Below are 24,004 nucleotides of genomic sequence, written 5' to 3' on the forward strand. Positions count from 1 at the left end.
ACCATTATGATGTTGCCAGGATTCACTTTTTTTTTTTTTTTTTTTTTTTTTTTTAACTTTAAGGACCGCAGACAACTGGGCCCTGGAGAAGAGGCCAGAGGTTTAGAAAGACCAGGTGAAATGTGAGAGGAAAGGAGAAAATGGAGAGAGAGACCATATGTGTTCATGAACAGCTAATGGAAAGACTCTTTATTTGCTGTTTATTTTTTTTTTCTGGTAATTGACTATGTGCACCATTCCAGATGCTAAAGGCATAATTAATGAGTTACATCAGTGCCCAGAACTCCTGGTTTTTATCTCCAGATTAAACTTTCCTTTGAGTTTCAGATGCTTATACTGAGTCATTACTCAATATAGTCATGTCACCTCTGGCTACGTTTTTTTTAATGTATGCTTCTTTTTGCTCTTTTTATTCTGGTGATGTTTATCACACTGTTGCTCATGAAGAAACCTAAAAGCTGAACTTGACAATTCAGTATCCCTCATCCTCCTTATCAAATCTATCCACTCTCTTCCATCTCTGCTATCACTGCCCTAGTCCAAACCACCAGGACATCTTGCTTGGATTAATTCAATAGTCACGTTGTTGTTGTTGTTGTTGTTTATGGGTTTTTTTTTTCAAATTTATATATACATGCATAAATTCTTCATGAATCAAATAGTCAAATAGTTCTACATACAAGGCTTGCAGCATAGACACACACACACACACATATATACATATACTCACATACACAAACACATGGTATCCTGGAATCTTCCTCATTTCCCATCTCTGACCATTGTCAATTCTATTAGTTAATTCTTTTAGCATTTACCTCTAAAACTCTACAAAATAAACAGATGCTCTCACTTCTTGATTCAAAGCGAAACATTAATTTGTTCCATAACATTTTACATTCCCTGGGGCTTATAATTGTCTAATTTTTTTTTTTTTTTTTTGCTTTACTATTTGATTACTTTTCTATTTAATCTAAAATCTTTGCCAGTTGCTGTCTATATCTAAAGTTGTTCAATGTATCGGATATTATTTCAGTTTCTGATTCTTGGACCATTTCTCAGAGCCTGTTGACTTGCTCTGGTCTGATTGGTTGATTTCCATACCCAGTTATCATCTCCTTTCAAAATCCTCTTGGGGATTCCTTTCAATTTGCTGTGTTTTGTGTTTTTTTATATTCCATGGCTTTCAATGTCTTGGTTTATTCCCTTGTTTTAGTAGACCACCTCCTATAGTAGTCTCCTGAGAAATTCTGACTAGGAAGTAAGTTTCTGCATCTTTCATGTCTCAGTACATTTTATATTACTCTAGCAATTAATTGATAGTGGAAGACTCTAGTATATCATACATTGAAAATAGCTGTCCTTCAGAATTGGAAAGCATTGTGCCATTGTCTGCTAAGTATCCAGGGTTGTCACTGAGAACTCTAGTTTGATGCCAGTATTATATATATGTACTTTTTTCATTATTTGGGGTTTTTTTTGTTTGTTTTTAGTTTTTGTTTTCTATTCTTTCTGGAAGTTTGTAGGTTCTTAATTTTGGCCCTCTGAAATTTCATAATGGTGTACTTTGGCGGCAACTAGTGGAATATGCAGTATGAAAATTTATGTTCTTCTGACTTTGAAAAATGTAAAATTTTTCCATTTATGCTGTTTTTTATTTTCCCTCTTCTCCCTGTCTGGAATGGCAATATTTGAATATTGGCTGGCCTTCATGGGCTTATCTTCTAATTTTCTTATATATTTTTTTTTATATTTTTGCTCCATTATCTGAAATATAACCCACTTTGCTTTACTATCTGCAGTATATACCCTAAGTTACCTTCCAAACACACTAAAGTTTTTCATTTATGCTCTGCTTTTACTTTTAATATTACAAGTTCTTTTGTTTTTTGTATTCTTTAATATTTTTGTTATTCTTTAATAGTATCCTGTTCTTGTTTCATGTTTATATATTTTTTCATCTCTCAAGTTTTAATCATGGTTTTTATTTTTTATTTTTATAGGACTTTTATTTTTATTTTTAAAATTTATTTTTTAAAAAATTCTTCTAGATCTATTTTTATTTTTATTCCAGTATAATTAACATATAGTCTATACATTACTCAGTGCTCATCATGATAAGTGTACTCTTAATCTCCTTCACCTATTTCACACATTCCCCCCATGCACCTCACATCTGGGAATCAACAGTTCTCTATATTTAAGAGTCTATTGTCTTGTCTCCCTTTTCTTTGTTTTGTTTATTAAATTCCACATAGGAGTGATATCATACAATATTTGTCTTTCTCTGTCTGACTTATTTCACTTAGCATTATACCCTCTAGGTCCATCCATGTGTTGCAAATGGCAACATTTCATTCTTTTTTATGGATGAGTAATATTCTATTGTACATATATATATATACCACATCTTTTTTATGCATTTATCTATCAATGGACACTTGGGTTGCTTCCCTCTCTTGGCTATTGTAAATAATGTTGCAATAAATATAGGGGTGCATATATCTTTTCAAATTAATGCTTTCATATCCTTTGGGTAAATACCCAGTAGTGGAATTATTGGATCATATGGTAATTCTATTTTTAATTTTTTGAGGACCCTTCATACTGTTTTCCACAGTGGCTACACCAGTTTGCATTCCTACCAAAAGTGCACAAGGGCTCCTTTTTCTCTACATCCTTGCCAACACTTGTTGTTTCTTATATATTTTTTTTTATTTTAGCCATTTTGACAGGTATGATGTAATATCTCAATATAGTTTTGATTTGCATTTCCCTGATGATGAGTGATATTGAGCATCTTTTCATGTTTCTGTTGGCCATCTGTATGTCTTCTTTGGGAAAATGTCTATGCAGATTCTTTGTCCATTTTTAATTGTATTATTGTTTTTTGAGGTGTTGAGTTGTATCAGTTCTTTTTTATGTATTTTGGATATTAACCCCTTATCAAATATAAAATTTGCAAGTCTCTTCTCCTATTCATTATGTTGTCTTTTAGTTTTGTTGATTGTTTCCTTCACTGTGCATTTTTCTTTCTTCTGATGTATTCCCAATAGTTCTTTTTGCTTTTGTTTCCCTTGCCTTAGGAGACATATCAAGAAAAATGTTCCTATAGCTAATGTCAGAGAAATTATTCTCTGTACTCTCTTCTACGATTTTTATGGTTGCAACCCATTCACCTGAATTTACCCCCTCATTCTTTGTCCCTACTTGCATGAGACCTGGATAGACTGGTTCTTGAGATACTAGGAAAGTCAATGGTACAAATCTGCTAAATTCCTACATCTCTACTGCTGGTTGATGAGTCAGTTTTTTCCATGTTGCTTAGTCAGAGAAACCTTCCCTAATCTCACAAAACAGATTTTATCTCCCCACATACACTTACCAAAATTCTCTACTTCTGAGTACTTAGTGCAATTGCAATTAAACCTGCTTGCATAATTACTTATTTAACCTTTGTCTGCCATACTAGGTTATAAGCAACTTGACAGCAGTCCGTGATTCTTGTTTTCACTTCCAATGCAGTGCTTGGCATATTTTCTAGTACATGACAAGTACACAGTTACTTATTTTTTAAATCAATGAATGAATCCAAGGAAGTAGGATAACTGAGATAAACATCAGGAAAATCCTCAATACATGACTATAGCTACAACACTTAATTATTATGTTAAACTATGAAACCATTTTACAGTATTACATATTAATATTATGCTTGATCGGTACATCACTTCCAACTTAGAAAAAAACTGCTAGTTGCTTTAGTTTCAAAGTAAATGAACTAAAAAAGTTTTCTGACAATTTTATGAAGTCATATGGTTCTAGAAATAATACTAAAGGTATTAAAAATAAATGCATATATATTTCAAGTAATGCTAAATAATATGAAGTAAAGAAGAATAGGGAGCAATAGGGAAGCTCTCTTAAAAAAGGAAGACACAAGATCTTTATGATAAGCTCACTTTGAGCAGAAACTGAGAAGAAATTTGAGATCAAGCCATAAGGGTACTGGACTGTTCTTTACACACACACACACACACACACACACACACACACACACCATTAGCAGCATAAATATTAATTTTCCGTGGGAGCACAGTCAAAAATGGGAAAAATATTTTCCTATTTTGCAATTATGGGAAATATCTTCCATAAATTCATTGTGCTTTTCTCCAGTTCTTATCATTATTATGTCAGCATTTTTTTAGTTACTTTCCTTTATCTTCAGCTTCCACACTGTGGCCTTTCAAGACTGTTGGGAATAATAATAGGATTCACGTTGGGCCACACATCCATTGTTATAGAAAGTGAAGCTCTGAGATAGCGGTCTAATAGAGTCAGCTAAATTCTTTGCCAGTAGTACTCAAACTCTCAGTTATTTTCTGGTTGGAATGATGATTTTGTCTTGTGGCAGATAGATATAGATACAGACATAGAGATATAGACATATAGACATAGATATAGATTAATCACATAGATATATAGATATAGACAACCCCAAAGAGGCTTGCTGATAAAAGTTTCCAAAGAATCATCCCCTTGGAGATTTATGATTCAGGGTGATTCAAAAGTGAGAAACATAGTCTTACTAGTCATCCTTCTTTCCTGATATTCCCTACAAACCTCCAGTGGTCTTGGCACCTAATTCCATATGGTTGCTTGGATACATAACATGCAGACAATAATCTTTATTTCCACATACATATTCTTCACTCCCAAACTAAAGATCTTGAAAAGGAGAGAACAAGAGTCACAGAGAGAATACAGAAACCCAAGTACCATTTTAAATGTCAAACTACAACCTGAACACCAGGCTTCAGTAACATGACCAGCAGCAGCACTTTGTCACATCTAAATTTCAAATTTAATATGCAAATACATATCATATTCTACTACCTACATTATGAAATTTTTATTTACATGGACATGATAATTTCTCTATATTATTAACTACCTTGCATCATTCTATCCAACCTCAAATTCATCACCCTATAATAATAGCTAATGTCAGTTGAGTATTTATTAAACTTGTTGGCATGATAGATAGATAGATAGATAGATAGATAGATAGATAAAAAGAGATTTTTATATTTAGCCTCATTTAAATATCACATCAGCTCTTGTAAAGTAGGGGTTAATTTACCCCCGTTTTACAGAGAAGGAGGAAACCTTCACGGAGAGAAAGGGCAATTTACCCACAGTTGCAGAGCTAGTAAGTTGCAAATCCTTTATGCAAACCTAAATACTTTTAGGCTAGAATCATATTACAGAACTTTGATCCTTATCCTGTACTGTCACAATCTTCCTCTTCCTCTTCTCTCTAGTGTCTCTCATTACCCCATTTCTTCTTTTATTAGTCAGGCCAGTTGAATAACAATTTTTGTGATTCCATTCTCTATCTGCCACAAGAAAGCCCTCAACAAAAACCTTGTCCTTTTGTCCTAAGCCTATCCACATAGATATCAATGATTCTACCATTTGTGGATACTAAGCATAAGCTTTTATGGATACCATATTACTGGTGAAATGCACATTGACCAACAAGAAAGCTAAATACAGTTATAATTGACTCAACACATCCTTCTCCTTTTTAACATTATTTTTCATTACATATTCATAATAAAATCAGAAAATGACTCTGCTTTCCAATGATTTGATTAATACTTGCTCAGCCAGGTATTGAGGTAAGGAGCTTGTGGTGCATTAATCTTAACAGTCTTTCTAGTTCTATATAATAATCATAATGGGAAATTATTAAGCCAGAGTTGAAAAGATAATTTTAGAGGGCTTGGTATAAACTCACCAGATATTTATATTGACTGTCTAAGTCCGAGAAAGGGAAAAAGTTATTTTAAAGTGAAAGAATGTGTTATAGAACATTATACTCAAGCCAACAAGTCTGGTTCTAATCCCAGTTATATTTTTAACTTGTATTAATATGAGCAAAGTTATTTATTTTATCCATCTGTTAAGTGGGAATGTTGAATTATATTAGCACAGAGTTTCATTTATATGCTAAAATTCTATTTCCATACTATTACAAAACGAAGGAATTGGCAAGTTAATAGAGACAGCCTTTTCCAGAATTGATATCTAAGATCAAATAATTTTGACTTCCTCTTCAATTTACAAAAAAAAAAAAGGAAGGAAGGAAGGAAGGAAGGATGGAAGGATGGAAGGAAGAAGGTATATGGGCAGGAAGGAAGGAAGGAAACAACCAAACAAGCAATAGCATTATTTATCAAATTCTTTGAAAATGTTGACATGGTTCAGCTATCCACTTGACTCCTACCAAACTTCTACAGCCCAACTTTGACTATATGGGCTTGCTGAATTCTTATTCTTTTATATTATAAACTGCATAAATAAGTAGATATTCTTTCAGAAATAACTTCTTTTTCCAAAGAACATGGACGGGCAAAGCTCATCTAACTTCCTCATCTTATTCAATTACTTTTAGTATAGTTTGTAACAGGCGGATGACAAGATGGCACTTGACCACTAACTAACCATCCTTTTAAGTATCCCAGTTTTTTCTAGACTAGTCATTCTCAACTTTAGCTGCACACTGGGATCATCCGGGGAAGCTTTTGAAACTACTGATGTCTAGGTCCCACCTCCAGAGATTCTGTTTAACATGTCTGGCTTAAGGCTCAAACATTGGGATTTCTTAAAAGCTCCCAGGTGATTCTCATGAGAAACCAATAGTGAGAATTTTTCTGAATTCTGAAAGTGTGTTGAAGGAACCTAAACTGGATCATTGAAAATACTGTGCTCACATTTCTATATCAGTTTCTCTGCTTCACTCCTGGTACAATCTGAGTTAAAAGAAAGAGCATATACCATTGATTTGTGAGTGTAAGGAAATATTGCTATTTTAAAGAAAAACACTGCTGGCTTTTCTATGTGGGAACCTGAATAAATCCTCTTAGATGCAAAATGGCTTCTTTCCATTGAAAAAATATATAGATGTTTTTCATTGTGAAAGGTAAGACATAGGGTAGAGCTGGAATGAGAAAACATAAAGAAACATAATTAATTGCTTTGCATAATAATGTTAATATTTGCTCTTGTTGCTATAGAGAGTTAATTTTAAGATAAGGTTGAGCTTTGGAGGAGCCCGGGTGGCTCAGTTAGTTAAGCATCGACTTTGACTCAGGTCATGATCTTACAGCTGGTGAGTTTTAGCCCCACGTCCGCTCTGTGCTGACAGCTCAGAGCCTGGAGTCTGCTTCAGATTCTGTGTTTCCCTCTCTTTCTGCCCTTGCCCCACTCATGCTCTTTCTTTCTCAACAATAAATAAACATTAAAAAAAATTTTAAGATAAATTTTAGCTTGGGGCGCCTGGGTGGCTCAGTCGGTTGAGCGTCTGACTTCAGTTCATGATCTCACAGCTTGTGAGTTCAAGCCCTGTGTCAGGCTCTGTACTGACAGCTCAGAGCCTGGAGCCTGATTCAGATTTTGTGTCTCCCTCTCTCTCTGCCCGTAACCCACTCGCATTCTGTCTCTGTCTCTCTCAAAAATAAATAAACATTAAAAAAAAAAAAAAGATAAAGTTTAGCTTTGAAAAGATAACCTCAAAGGTAGGAATTTTGTGTGTGTTTGGGGGATAGAGTTGGTTTGCTGTTTTGTTTTTACAGTTTTGCTGGGGGTAGGGATTTTAGAAGATGGAGAAGAGATGGAGTAGTCAGCAATAGAGAATATAGAAGAATACTTAGAAAAGACTGTAAAGAGAGAATAGGTCCCAACAGTATAGGTACAGATCAAGTCCAAATGAAAAACAAGGCTATTATTTAAACATTCCCTGAGATAGTGTGTGATTAATACGTGTAAAAAGGGCAGTTTCCTATTCTATGCTATAATTTTCTTAACCCCAGGTCTCCAAAATCTTTAATACAGCTCTGTTAACTTAGTAATGATGTCTCTTCCCCCTATTTGGGGAATAAAATCTACACTTACATTTTAGGTGAAACCAACCACAAAGAGTAAAGGAATATATGGAGGTGGAGAGAGATGGCCAGAATGATCAGGGAGAAGCCAGCCAAAACCAGACATTTGGCACAAAAGACAAGAAATAACCACTCAGACATGTAAGCACAATCTCCAGGAATTCTCAGAAATATTTGAAAGGAATGGGAATCTCTTGAAGTCTAAAGTGTGATTGGAATTTAAATTATTTCATTTAGAAATTAAAGAAAAATTTGCCCCACTGAAGGCCAGGGGGTATAAATGGATTACATTCTGGTGTATTTAGGGAGGGGAACAGAATTCCGAGTACCAGAACTAGGTAGCTAAATTTTCATTTATGGAATTTAGATGAAATGTTCAGCTGAAATGTTAATTGTGTATTTTTGTCCTTGTGTGTTTTGGCCTATTCTGTTGTCCAAATATGCCCTGAGCACAAACTACATTGTTCCATTTTACAGAGCAACACTCACATTCCAGTCTATTCAACTGCCTTTCCAAAGGTGGTTTGACTGATTTTCACATACATGTGCATGAAAGCATTAAATGCATTAGCAATTCCTTCGACCAAACATAAATGAATGAAATGAAATGAAAATGAAACCAGTGTTCATCCTGCTAGCTGTTGAGTTTTTAAGCTGTTTTATAATAGAATGTTTTAGATGTAAATGTTATTGGCAATTAGTTTGCTTATTTGCCTTCCTTGTTTTCTTCAATCAGAAGCATTATCTTATAGATAACATTTGTGGAGCTAACTGGAAATAAGAAGCAAGGAAATAATTTTACCAGCCAGTGTGATTAGTAGAGATAATTGCCTGCCTATTTACTTTGAAGCTGTCATTTAATGAAGTGGTTCTAACTAAAACTCTAATGGAGAAAAATTCTTAATTCCTTTTTAATATTTCCCTATGTCTGGGAATGTAATTTAAAATAAATTTGAATGTTGATGGCTTTTATTCTTTCCCATCAGTACATAAAGTTGTTTCTCTGTTTACAGGCAACAAAACAGATCATTTAAGATGTTATACAAAATAAACAGCCAATCATTAGAAAATAAGTCTAACCAAAATGTCAATTCTTAAATAATTAACCCAATTAAATGTTTATATTTTCATCCAATGTTCTGCAAATATTTATCCCAAAAAGGTTATCAATTCTCACATCTTTTACATTATATGTTATTTATGGAAATATTTAAACAAGTCATTTATTGTAAAATCAAAGGGATATTTGTCCACAGAAATTGTATAGCTGGCATGTTTAAATTTTCCCATCAAACATATTTATTCAACATTATGCTGAGTAAAAAATGCCAATTACAAAAGGTCACCTACTCTGTGATTCCATTTTGTGAATGTTTTGTAATTTACAAAAATGTTTATAAATTACAAAAATGGAGAACAAGCTAGTAGTTTCCGGGTGGTAGAAATGTTGGGGGAAGAAGGGTAGGTGAGGGTATAAAGAGGTAATAAAGAAAGATCTTTGTGGTGATGGACTGACTATATCTGCATCTTGATTGCAGTGATGGTTACATGAATCTACACATGTGATAATATCACATAAAAACTATCCATAGGTACAATAGCAGTGTCAATTTCCTGGATTTGATATACTCTACTTATATAAGATGTAACCATTGGAGAAAATTGGGCGAGGCGAATATAAAACCTCTCTGTACTATTTTCACAAATGCCTGTAAATCTATAATTATTTCAGAATAAAGTTTAAAAAATGTATCTACTGAGGTAGTACAGTACTTAATTTAAGTCCATGAGCTCTAGAAACAGATTGTCCAGATTCAAATCCTGGCTTTACCTCTTACTAGCTAGTTTCTTCTCTTACTAGCTAGTTTCTTCTCTTACCAGCTGTAAGACCTTAAATAGATACAGAAAATTGGACTTCAGTTATCCTTCTCAACAAAATGTAGAAAGTTTTCCCTACCTCGTATGTAAATAACTTAAAACATCTCCTGGCCTGTAAGAAGTGGTTTTTAAGTGATTTCTATCATCATCATCATCATCATCATCATCATCATCATCATCATCAAGATTATGCATTTCATAATTCATGGAATCATTGAGGAATTATGGAATTAATTTGTCTTAGACGATCAGCTTGTCCAATATAGTCACTGTTTAAGACTGCTATCTGAAACTATTTATTATTACCATCCTTTCTTTACCTTTAAATATGTCCTACTGGGATTATAACATATACGGGCACCTTATTAAACTCCATTATACTTGGATCCAGTGTACCTTGGTCTCAATCCATGTTGTATAAACTCTGTCAACAATGGTTGACAAAAATAGTCAACAATAAAAAAGTATCTCATAGCAACCTAGTGTCTTTTTAGGCATCATTAGTTATCAGAATGTTCTTCCTTGGATTGAGCTGTAATATGACTCCCTAAAATAACCCCTAAACTCCCATGATCCAAATCTGTTTTCCAGTGCTGTATGAATGAGGCTAATTTCTCTTTCAGTTACATCTTCCATATCTCTGAAGCTTACTAAAACTATCAAACTCTCAATTCTGCCTCCTCACTGCTCACTCAATTCAGCATTACTTTTTCCTTAACCTTAGTATCTTCCATTACATCTACCATTTTTGAGGGGCAAATGTCTATATTCTCATTGCTTTCTCCCAGAATCATTAAAGTTTGAAAATATTTCTCTTAAAATGTGGTTTCAGATATGAACTAGGTTCCATATGTAGTAGGACTACTATCTGCCTTATTTAAAACTTGTGATGCATTTATTAATGCAGTTTAATATCACGTTTGCTTCACTGGCTGTGACACAATATGTGTTTATGTAATTAATATTTGAACCTAGACACCATTACTTGGCATATACCATAATACATGTTAGAATGATTTTCCTAATGTGAATGCTATTATTGTAATTAGTATATATTTTATGAACTCGTAGGTAAAATATAACAATAAACCATAGAAATTATATATTAAATGTTACTAATTAAGTTAATTTTAATAAATTGCATATAAATTATACTGTTACTAATGTATAAGTGCATTCTATTAACATCACAATTCTAATAATATTTATATATTATACATATCATATCATAATCTACTTGATAAAATAATCTGAAGTTACATAATATTTTACCATGTTTATTGAAATGTAGATGTTGGAAAATATAGTACATATAACTTCAGTTTGTGGAGAATAAAGATGTTTTCAAAGAAAACGACTCTACACTTCCATCCTGAATATAATAGCAGGTGTATTTGGAGAACATGATGCTAATGAATGTTACATTCCCACTGTATATATTTATATGAAATAATTTTTTATTGAAGTTGGTTAGTCTATCACAGTGTAACCAGGTTCTCCTACTTACAATTCACACAATCACCTCCTAGTCATAAAACATCCCAATGTACTCCCCATGGTTAGCTATGTTTTATTAGCACCAGCCTATAATAGCCTGTGTAGAGATATCATTGTTACTGCTTCACATTAAGATATATCTGAGTGCTACATGAGAGTGTCTGGGAATGAGGTAGTTAAATCATCCCTGAGAAAATTTACCACATAGCACTTCATTGTTTATAGTGAATGCAAAATAATCTCGACAAAAGAAAAAAAAAAAAAGAATAACTTGGTCCCTTTGACTTAAAATAAAATGACATGATTATATTACATAAAATTATTTTTTTTTAAGGTTATGCATTTTGTTTAGTAATCTCTACATCCAATGTGGGGTTCAAACTCATGACCCCAAGATCAAGAGTCATGTGCTCTTCCAACTGAGCCAGCCAGTCACCCCATACAAAATGATTCTTAATAGAAACAGGAAAAAAAAAAAAGTTTATATGAGTATGTAGGGTGGACAATGGGTTGTAATCCTATGCCTCCTAAAATATTTTAATAATAAATTTACATGTGATTTTGGTCTAAGATTTTTAATTTACAGCTGGGCAGAGTGGTATTCAGAAATCACTCCCTCAGCATTGAGAACAGTGGCTAAACCATGGATAAGAAACAGTAAGTATGAACTGGGTTCTTGAGCCAGATTTCTTACAAATGACGTATTGGAGCTCTTGCTCTACCACTAGTTATGCAACCCAAGGAAGTTTAAATTTACTGAGCTTCAGTGTGCTCAAGGGCAAATTTGGGATAATGAGATGGTAAGTGTGAAACACTGCTAATTGTGAGAAGGAGATTCTATCACCATTAATTCCTGTTTCTGGAAAAGTAACTTAATCTGAGACTTCGTTCTCTGTTGTAATAGTGAAGTTCAGTCAGGTGATCAATAAGGCTACTTGCAAATCCAAATTTTTATAAATCAAAAATATATAATTGGGACAAATCTATTTGAGGCTTAAAGTTTTGGTCATGAATAAATTATAGGAAACAATGAAGAGGAAGCTATCAACAAAACATTGAAACCCCCAAGGGAGATACAAAAGAAATGGTGAGAGAGGCAAAACATATGTTAATAAGTCAGAGGAAAAAAGAGAATTCAATATTTATTTTGTACCTTGTTTCTAGCAAGCATATGCTATATCCTTTACATGATGTATCTGATTGCACAACAAAACTGTGTGGTGCATTTTTACTTATTACTATTCCATACATGAGGTAACTTAGGTCCAGAAAGGGTGTAGCTGCAATTAACATCTAGGTCTAGTTTCTATTTCATACAGCCCTCCACTTGCTAGAGAATATATGGAAACAAAATTATAGGTCATTAGAGAGGAAGTGGTTGATGGTGAAACATACTCTGAAAAGTTTTTGGTAAATAAAACAATGGGGTAAGACCAATAACATTGGAGTAGAAACGGGAAGAAGAGAAATAAGGAGCTTGAGTTCAAAGGACAAATCTGCAAGAATTAATTTGGAAAACAGGTTAGGATTAAGCAGAGATATATCGGAATTACTGACAACAATGAAAACTTGGCTGTGATTAGGGAATAAGAAATACTAGCAGGTATAGTTGTGGGGATATCTCAGTACTCTCTGGTAATATTTATCATCAAAAGGAGAGAGACATGGGGTGGCAGCAGGCCAGACTTGGTATTTTCAAGATGTTCCCAGAAAAATCAAAGGGGAAATAACAAGAGGAAGCATCAAAGTAGTTGGCCATGGATTTCCAGCTGTGTTGGAATCAAGTATAGACTTAGAGGTTACAGAAATACTGAAATTATTTCTGATGCAAAATATTTTACATTGTAAAATGGACCATAATCATATGCACTTATTATTTGAACAACCATTTGATGCCTTTCACCAGGAACAGCAACACCTTTTTCCCTACAAATTTTCACATAACTTATTAGTATTCAGTAATGTGTTACACTGACCTACTAGGCAGCAATCCCCTATTTTGCAAGCCCAACCAACACAAAATGCATTCATTAAGAATGGACAAAATATGAGCTCTGTTTTTGTCTTTATTAACCAATGTGTTAAGTGAATTCTAATTTAAAAAACTCTTCCCTTTCCTAAGTTACTAAAAAAGAGGAGCTTGTCTTTTGTTATGAGAATTTATTGTGTACCTTCCGTAAGGTTCTTAAAAGTATAGGGAGTAACTTTATAGTGGACTTTCAAAAGTTAACAATTTTCTGCTTTTCTTTATCTTTCTTAAGTTTATTTACTTATTTTGAGAGGGAGAGAGAGACAGAGAGTGAGCGAGCAGGACGGGCAGAAAGGGGAGGGGGGGGGAGAGAGAGAGAGAGAGAGAGAGAGAGGATCCCAAACAGGTTCCACAGTGTCAGTGCAGAGCCCAATGTGGGGCTTGAACTCACAAACTGTGAGATCATGAACTGAGCCAAAACCAAGTGTCGGATGCTTAACCAACTAAGCCATCCAGGCACCCCATCTGCTTTTCTTTAATTAAGGAGATTTTAATTTAAAAGTATCTGTTGTTAAAAAATATTGTATGTTGGGGCACCTGGGTGGTTCAGTCGATTGAGCATCCAACTTAATTTCAGCCCAGGTCCTGATTTCAAGGTCATGGGATTGATCCCCTAGTGGGGCTCCATGCTGACTTGTGGAGTCAGCTTGAGACTCTCTCTTCCTCTCCCTCAAAATAAATAAATAAACATTTTTTAAAAAACTATGTTATTGCTACTACTGGAACTAGGCTTTTTATTTTCTATTTCTGATGGAAAGAACATTTTAACTTCCCTTTCTACTTCTAATTCTTCCAATCTGCCCTCTTCCCCCACATCTGATAAACACATACATTATACCTTTCTTTCCAAAGCCATCTTAAAAGACACTATTCTTTAAGCCTCTCTTAATACCCACCAACAGTCATTTCATGAGGAACTAACCATTCTTTATTGTGCCAAAGAGATAAGCACTTTGGTGACATTTGTTAAGAGAACAGGGATGGGCTGAGCAGAGCTGCCATGAAACTCTGGCTCTGCTATGAGCTGTACCATCTGGGAAATTCATTACTCTCTCTGGGCCTTGGTTTCCTCATGACAGATATTATTATATGTATTTCTCAACCCACAGTTCTATGCAACATCTAATTTGTAATCATATACATGTGCATCTATAATAAATTAGACAATATATTAGACACATGTATATATTTGACAAGTAACTATTATTTGTTGTCCTTAATTCTCAGAATCTAGCACAACTTCTCCTAATAATAAATGTAGGTAATAACTAGTTTTTTAATTAGTAAATGAATAATAAAAACAATACCAAGAGCTTTTTATCACTTACTGAGAGCACTGGCCAACCACATTGTGTTAAGGATTTCACATGCATTTTTATTTAACCTCAATAAATTATTTATTTATTTTCATTTTCCTTTCGATATTGACAAATTTCAGAAACCCAAATAGTATAGAATAATATAGTAAATATATGACAAAAAGAAAACTTGAGCCCATGTCAACCTGACTCCAAACTGAATAAATGAATGACTGAATGAATGAAATGGATGAGCTATTCAGTCAAGTTATTCCCACACATCCACAAGAGGAGAAATTCTCAAACCCTACAATGGTCCCTAATCTCTGCCTCTGAGGTGTACATGCTCAGTGCAGCCTATGTCTCTCATGCCCACATTCTAGCAGCCAAGGACCTAGGGAGAAGAAATGAGTGACATTTCCATGCACACAGCACGGAAGGGACTACAAGGACAAAGTTTTTTTTCCAGAAGGCGGTATTCATGAAATCTGATGTAAACAAAAAGGAAATTTTACTGCATCCTCTTTTTAAAAAGATCCCCTTCAGCTTCTTGAATCTAGTCAACAATTCATTTATATGCATCCTTAAATAAAATTTTTAAAAGCTACTTTCACAAGATTGCTAAGTTTAAGTTCATCTTTTTATATGCCTTAAAAAATCCCCTTATCAGGGGCACCTGAGTGGCTCAGTCGGTTAAGCGTCGGACTCTGGCTCAGATCATGATCTCACGGCTTGTGAGTTTGAGCCCCACATTGGCCTCTCTGCTGTTCTCACGGAGCTTGCTTCCTCTGTCTCCCTCTCTCTCTGCCCCCCCCCACTCGTGTTTTTTCTCCCTCTCTCTCTCTCTCTCTCTCTCTTAAAAATAAACATTTAAAAATCCCCTTATCAGTTTTGCAGATTTATATAATCACACTCACCATGATTTCAAAATTTAAAAATCTTTCATCGTGTTCAACATTGGACAAAGTCTACTTCTAACTTGGTGTCATTCAATTTCAGCACAACATTAGACTCGTTCCTCCAGTTGTTAGGCACAGTGTCACAGTTTGAAGCTCTCCATGTTGTGTGAGGACAAGTTAGTCTTCCCAGGTGAGACCTGATGGTCAGCATGCTTTGGAACATGCTGCTCTGCAGGGCTGTTTTAACCTTTTCTCTCTGTGGCAGGTCTGGGTGCTCTTCCCAGAGCCTGCAGGAGATGGACGTCACCTAGTAACAAAGTAACCTAGCTAGTTCAGATTTCAGGGAGGTTCATTAAATTGGTCCATCCATTACATATGCAAGGGCATTCCTTCAAATATGCCTATCAATAAATCTTATAGTTTAACCACTTCATTAACTCCATTAATTCTTAGCTCTGTAACAATCCCTGAGTTCTCATCATAGGGCTTTTTAAATTCCCATTCTTCTGCCTAGATCTGTTCTTCCTTTAGATCTGCACAGAACTCCTCTTTCAGGACCCAAAGGTTTCCTCCCAGGGGAAGCCGTATCTGACTGCAGTAATTGTACCCCAGTCACTCCCTATTTCATTACACTGGGTTAGTTTCTTCATAGTGCTTGGAACTATTTGGAGTTATCTTATAGTTTATTTACTTCTTTACTTTCTAATACTTTCCCCCAATAGAATGTGAGCCTCTTGTTCACACCAAGAAGATATCAAGCCACAAATTAGCCAACAAATTTAAAAGAAAAGAGACAAGTTACAATGACTTGCTCTGCTTGTGAATTCTTGTAGCATGGTGTTGAAATCTCTACTAAACTGTTTACTATTTGGAAATAATATATACATATATAATTCCTCCACTAGATTCTCATCTCAGAAAATGGCAATATTTTATTCATTTCACACAACTTACAGACAGCGCCCAGTAAAAACTTTTAGTTTTGTTAAATAATATTTAAGAAAATACATGCCGAATGGAGCTATGTTTTAATTGTGTTATCTTTTAAGTCAAATGATATGAATCATTACCTTTCACTGATCAAGTGGCCTTCGGAGTGTTTTACCTCTACAGAAGCCTTCTCCTTAGTACTACACACTCACAGTATGTCCAAGATTGTTTATGTAAAACTAAACCTTAATTAAAGATAGTTTCTTTCCTCTCTTAATATTCTTTATTTCTTTTGGTAGCACTGAAAGGAGGAGCCTCAAATGAATAAAACATTTTTGTGTTTGACAACCAATGGGAAAGTGATACTAAATAATAATATCCATAATACTGGTACTTTAACCAAGGAAATTCCATAGTGATAGGTTAAAATGTAGAGTGACTTTTAGGTCATATATTTTATGGTACAGAAAATGTCTTTCCTAATTCTGTGCACCAAGGGATTCCTTTTATAGCGTGGGTGCTTTTGGATTCAGGAGGTTAAGAGTGACCTCTGGTGGCAATGGTATTTCTTGTTCACCTTACTCTAAAGGGGAGAAAACTGACTTCAGGGATTTTTCCATATTCTAAGAATGACAAAATTTTTGGTTAAAAAGGATCGATCATAATCAATCATGTGTAAGTGAAAACAACCAGCCATCCTAGAGACTGAGGATTCAGAGGTTAAAGACAACTTTCATTCCTAGTGTTTCTCTATTTCTTTCATGTAAATACCAACTTGTTCCAAGCTATGAATAAGACATTGCTGAGCACAGAGTGGGCAAAAGATGCTTACAATCAGCTTTAACCAGCTAGTAGGATCTGGCTTCTGCACACTGCTGGTTGAAATCCTTTGCTGAGCCCTTCATAACCTTCCCCTCAAAACACATTTAAGGCTAGCCATGCATGAAACAAGGAGAGGCACTGAGAGCAGAGAGTTTTCTGATACCACTGTAGGCAGAATGATGCTTCTAAAGAAAAAAAGTTTGCCAGATAAATACAGGAATGTCCTATTAAATCATGAATTGCAGATAAACAACAAATATCTTTTTTATCATTAATATGTCACAACTATTGCATGGAAAATATTTATACTAAAATATTATGTATTGCTTATGAAATTCAAATTCAACTGAACACTTTGTATTTCTACTGGCTAAATCTGACAATCTTAGATGAACCACAGGACACAGAATAAAAAGTTCATTTAAGAGAAGATGAAATATTGGTCAGAATTGGCAACCTGCAAATCTTCCCAAACCATGCTTCACAACCAATGGAGCATCCCAATCAGTGCCCTTGAATGGTTTATAGGTGAGACAAGACACGTATTTCCCAAGGTACTCTGGGAACTAGACAGGGCTAGAATGACCAGAGCCCTTGAACATTATCACTGGCCTTCAGGTCTAATTTATATCCCCTGGGATCATGCGATACTATGCTTCTGTATGTCTGTCACCATGTTACACATTACGAAAGTTGGGATATTGTCTTCTAGTGTACTTGCCCCTTCTTTCCCAACCACATTAAATTTGGTCTTGGTTATCAGGCACTTGTGTGGTTCCAGGAAGAATGGTGACAGAATTCTCTGGCTTGGCAACATGATGTCGCTTAGCTTGGCCTCTGGGGCCAAGATAAGTCAGCTGATGGCTGTTAAGTTCTATATCACTCTCATCCTTGAGAGACTGAGGCAGGCAGAGGCACTGCTGACAAGGGACCTCAGACCAGACCCAAATCTCTACAGGTTGTTGTAGGGAGAGCAGAAGTTTTAGTTATATTAGAATTCTTTAATCTTGAGAACCCTGTTATACAGTTAGAGACAAAGACCTGGCCATTGGAGTTTCTGCCCTTCCAATGAAAAGAGAGCACATTTTTTAGATGCTTAGCATCATAAAGAATAATTCCCAGGCATCAAATTAAGTTTAATGAAAGCCAGACTTGAGAACAATTTAACAGAAATACAAAAGTTGGAGGCCATAAACAAGGACCTAGAATCTCCAACTCTTTACTTGTGCTTAAGAGACTTAGAAAAAAAAACTAAAGAGTTATCAAAATATTTAGAAAAAATTGGGCTGATGACAAACTTAACAAGAAAAATTCAGTCTTTAATTGGTAAATGGTGCAAGACACTTAGAATTTCAAGTACCTGCAACTAAAATGGCCTTCAATTTACACCAGAAAAATGAAGTATAAGTTCAGACAACATTAAAAATGCTCTGAATGAGGGGCGCCTGGGTGGCGCAGTCGGTTAAGCATCCGACTTCAGCCAGGTCACGATCTCGCGGTCCGTGAGTTCAAGCCCCGCGTCGGGCTCTGGGCTGATGGCTCAGAGCCTGGAGCCTGTTTCCGATTCTGTGTCTCCCTCTCTCTCTGCCCCTCCCCCGTTCATGCTCTGTCTCTCTCTGTCCCAAAAATAAATAAACGTTGAAAAAAATTAAAAAAAAAATGCTCTGAATGAAAACTCCAATCTTGAAGAAAGCATAAAGCTGCTTTCACAGGTAGAAGGATGGAAAAGAAGAGTGGGTGAACATTAAATGAAATGCAATAATATAAAACTCTAAAGTGGTATGGGATAAGTTTGTAAAGTAAAAAAATATATATATCAAATTACTAGGGGACCGTTTGCTAAAGCTGAGCGATCCTGGTCTTAAAGAAGACAACATGGATTGCAGGAACTGGTAATTCCATAAAACAAATGTATCAGAAACTGGAGACATCTTAGTAGAAGTTTAGAAGAAATGGGTTGATGTGGTAGGTTGAATAATGGCACCCCAAAGGTGTCTACATTTTAATCCCGAGACTTACATGGCAAAAGGGACTTGATAGATTTGACTAAGTGAAGGATTTTAAAATGAAAAGAGTGTCCTGGATTTTCTGAGTGGGCCCAATGCAATCACAAAGATCCTTTTAAGAAAGAGGCAAGAGGGTCAGAGTCAGAAAAGGAAATGATATGATGGAAGCAGAGGTCAAAGCGATGTGGCCATAAACCAAGGAACATATGGAGCCTCCAGAAGCTGACAGATAAAGGACTCTTCCTTAGGGCCTCTAGAGGAAATGTAGCCTTGCTGACATCTAATCTTAGCTCGATGAAACTGATTTTGGACTTCTGATGTCCATACTGTAAGATAATAAATTTGTGTTGTTTAAAGCCACTAAGTTTGTGGTAATCTGTGATAGCAGCCATAGGAAACTAATCACTTTCTTAAAAAGTATTGAAGAAAAAGAGGGGCGCCTGGGTGGCGCAGTCGGTTAAGCTTCCGACTTCAGCCAGGTCACGATCTCGCGGTCCGTGAGTTCCAGCCCCGCGTCAGGCTCTGGGCTGATGGCTCGGAGCCTGGAGCCTGTTTCCGATTCTGTGTCTCCCTCTCTCTCTGCCCCTCCCCCATTCATGCTCTGTCTCTCTCTGTCCCAAAAATAAATAAACGTTGAAAAAAAAAATTAAAAAAAAAAAGTATTGAAGAAAAAGAAACCAACTGTACACTAAATTAGCTAAAGAAGGCAAAATAATCAACCCACTTAAAGATCATATTAAAGATCTCCAAACTGAAAAAGTAAAACAGCAAAAGTTCCAGCAGAAACCTTATGTCCTCCCCGAACTGCATCAAGAAATACATTTTCATGAAATATCCAATTTAGAGTAAATTTAACACACACAAAAAAGGGGGAGAATCTTTCCAAAGCAATTGAAAAGATCAGCCATGCATGTGAAGAATTGGACACATATAAAAAAGAAGCCAAAATCTTTCAGAAGAATTGGAAATAGTCATTGGCAATTATCAATGTCAGGGAATTTCCCATGAGAGAAAAGTTCATGATAACAGGTGGGGAATGCTGATGTTGGACAGTAACTTTGATGAAGTCGAAGAAAAAAAAAAAAAAACGGGGGGGGGGACTTCAGACAAAACTTTGTTGGGTTAGCATTCAATGTGAATGTTTTAAAAGTATCTTTATGTCTCTTATGTTCTAAATGAGACATTTGGCAGAGTTCCTAGAAGACCACCGGGGAATCCTCTGTATGAATAGGTCCCTCCTGAGGAAGGAGGTACATGATGCTGTATGGGGCAGTGATCCAGGGTCTCGTAGCTGGTAGGAACCAGATGCCACCAACAGGGGGTCAGGACCCCAAGCGAAAGAGATACAGGGGCTCCTCCACAAGACAAAGACAGAAATTGTCTTGCAGCTCTTGCATGGAAGATACGAAGGATCTCACTTTGACGTAAACCTCTCATCTGAAGGGACAGTCTGATCCCCCACCTCATCCGACCAGCAGAAGCCATTTGCTGCAGAGGGAACCCAAAGGGAAACTCCTAAGAAGAGAATTGCTGGCCTGCCTCCTCTTCTAGAAAGCAAGAACAAACCTCCCAAGAAATCTCCTCCTTCAAGGGACTCCCACTTCCCAGAGCATTCTTCACTGGCAACAAATGTTTCTACATGTAGGGCTGAATTCAGTTTTCTCTCCATTCAACCTAAAAACCAATTTTTCAGCTTTTGGGTTGATTCTACCTTCCAGTATGCTTACTTAAGAGATCCAGAACCATAGTAAGACACTTTTCTACTAAAATTATTTTGATTTTTTCTCTTAGTTTTATTGTCATTAGTTAAGTGATTATACATTGATGTAAATGAAAGTTTTATACAATTATAAGTGTTAAAATAATGATTTATAACTTTAGGTTATAGTCCGAAGTCTAAGTCTGTTCCATTTAGTCAGATCGGTTTCTTATTCAAAGGCCCAGAGTAAAGGAGCTACATGGACACCTTCTCCTCATGGGGGATGTCCCAAACACAACAGGACTTGTAAAGCTTTACTCCAGGTGAACTGGCATATCCTAGTCTTCCCATACTCCACTAGTCAAAGCAAGTCGTGTGGTCCAAGGCAATGGAGCAGGAATGTCAATTCTCCCCATTTGTAAAAACCCTAAATGTAGATGCCATCTTCTTAGGCGGTTAATGGCAAAACCCTTCTGACCTTCCCCCAACCCCTATACACAGCACTCCTCAGTGCCTGACGGATAATAAAAACTAAATGTTTCGTGAATAAATTTAACAAATTGTCCTCCAGAATGGTTTTAACGATGTACACAGTGTTTGTGAGTGCTATTAGTGTTATTAGCACTGATATAAGGACTTTTTAATATTAATCTGATCAGCATAAACAAGTACCTAATTTAACATTTTCAAAGAGGGTGCTTTTTTCGTACATATATTGAATTTTTTTTTGAGAATTCTCTATTCATGTTTTTCAACAATTTTTCCATTAAGTTTCACTGTAAAAAATCTGTGATTCTCTTGTCACATATAAATTAACCTATTACAAGCTTGTTTTTCAAAATTTTCAGTGATTACTATACATGGAATTTTTGGTTTGGTTTTGTTTTACATAGTTTTATCTCTTCCCTTTTCTTTTATGGGAAGATTAATCACCCTTTCTATGGACAACCTATGTCCCATAAAATGAACATACTATAATTGATTTAACTGGTCCTTTGTTGTAGGTGATTTAAATTGTTTTCGTCTTTTTCTTCTTTAAATAGTACTGTGATGAGTTTTGTGTATTATCAGAATTTCATATAACTTTTTTTGAAAGATCCTTGAAAAGAATGGATCAAGTGCAAAAGTATTTTTAAAGTTCTTTACATATTTTCACAAATTATTAGCCAGAGAGGTTTATGTCCTTTTCACTTATCCAACAGAGCCTGCATGAGCCATCAATCTTCTCTATCTGCAACTGAGGAGCATGGGTGAGCCAGGGGCCTGTAGCAGGCTCCTTCCTGGCTCTGATCCTCACCCAGCCACTCCTGAGCTCCACCAGGCCTATGCAGAACACCCTCAGGGTCAAAAGTGGGATCTGGACCTGGGCTTCACACTCAATCTGTACCAGGACAGGGAGTGTCAGAGATGACAGCCAGACATTTTCCTTCAAGGGCCTCAGGACTGAGTGCAGGAAGCCCCGTGACCTTCCCCAGCCCTACTGCATGTTCCTCTAAACTCTCCAAGCAATTCAATTCTTTGTTGTCACTTTCTGTTACACTGGCATTTACAGAGGACACTGCTCTATAAAGACTGACAAAGACTAAGGGCCAGCTCTGGGAAGTCTCCTCCTTTGTGGTTCCACCCCTCATCCCCCCATCACATTGGAGACTTCAAATGCTGTATGTGGGTGACCAAGCTAGGAGCAGCCTGACAAGCAGGCAGCCTCAGAGATCAGTGGTAAGTTGGGAATGATCACCGATATTTTTCAAACACATTAATGAGAAAGAGGCTATTAAACCTTGCTATATGACTTGAGCAACGTCTGTGCTGATTTGGATAACAGTTTTCAAGTATTATCTGTGTGTGTGTGTGTGTGTGTGTGTGTGTGTGTGTGTGTGTGTGTCTGTTATTGACAATGTAAAAACTACACACCCAACACACATTTACATTTAATCTGCATTATTAGCAGTTACTCTATTAATTTCTTAAGTCTAGATAATCAACAGAACTATAAGTCAAGTCCTGATCTGTAGTATTTGCCTATTCTTGTGTGTAAATACCCATCATAGCCAGTTTTAGTATGTATAATGTATAGTCATTGAATACAGGCTTGGGAAGAAATTCATAGTTGCACATCTTCACATAGTATTTCTACCATAAAGATATAATAGACATAAATAACCTCAAGGACATGGAAAACCAAAAACTGTGGTAGGATAATTAAGAAGAGATGAAATTCAGTATGTTACCTTTCTGGTAAAATGTACTTTGGGCTCAAAAATGTCAGTAATTTGAACAAGTGACTCTAGTTAGCTGGTATAAACTGTCTCCAGAACATAATCCTATCCCAAGAAGAGAGGTATTATAATTTATACTTCCATTTGTATCCATATTTTCTGTAACTCAAATACAAAAAAAAAGTTAACATGCACTAACATGTTAATCACATATATACCTTTGTATGTGTATATATCACATGAATGTATAAACATGTGTATAACATATATATATATATATATATACATACACACATATACACACACACATACTTTTAATTAATAGTCATTTATCAAGGACCCATTCTGTGTCAAGAATTGGACATCTCTCAGGGGCGCCTGGGTGGTGACTCAGTAGTTAAACATCCAACTTTGGTTCAAGTCATGATCTCGCAGTTTGTGAGTTAAAGCCCCACATCAGGCTCTGGGCTGACAGCTCAGAGCCTCGAACCTGATTTGGATTCTGTGTCTCCCTCTATCTCTGCCCCTCTCCTGCTCATGCTCTGTCTCTATCTCTCAAAAATAAATAAATGTTAAAAAAAAATTAATTAAAAAAAGAATTGGACATCTGTCAGAATCGTCATGTAGTATAAATGTTCGCAATCAATGTCAAATGGGCCAAATCTAGCCTGCCACCTGTTTTTGCCCTGCCAGAGACCAATGTATGGCTATTACACACTTCCATTATAAATCAGTTATCCTTCCTGTAAGAACAGTTGCTTGAGATCTGAGAACAGCA

The 24,004-nt window shown here is 35.8% G+C and overlaps 1 long non-coding RNA gene across 1 annotated transcript in view; it reads left to right on the forward strand.

Annotated features, from left to right (window-relative positions):
* LOC123610739 overlaps positions 1 to 24,004 on the forward strand; it is a 77,005-nt gene that overhangs the window by 17,050 nt on the left and 35,951 nt on the right. The window lies entirely within an intron of this gene.

This window comes from Leopardus geoffroyi, chromosome C2 (genome assembly GCF_018350155.1).
Source record: "Leopardus geoffroyi isolate Oge1 chromosome C2, O.geoffroyi_Oge1_pat1.0, whole genome shotgun sequence".
In the NCBI taxonomy this organism is placed as follows: Eukaryota; Metazoa; Chordata; class Mammalia; order Carnivora; family Felidae; genus Leopardus; species Leopardus geoffroyi.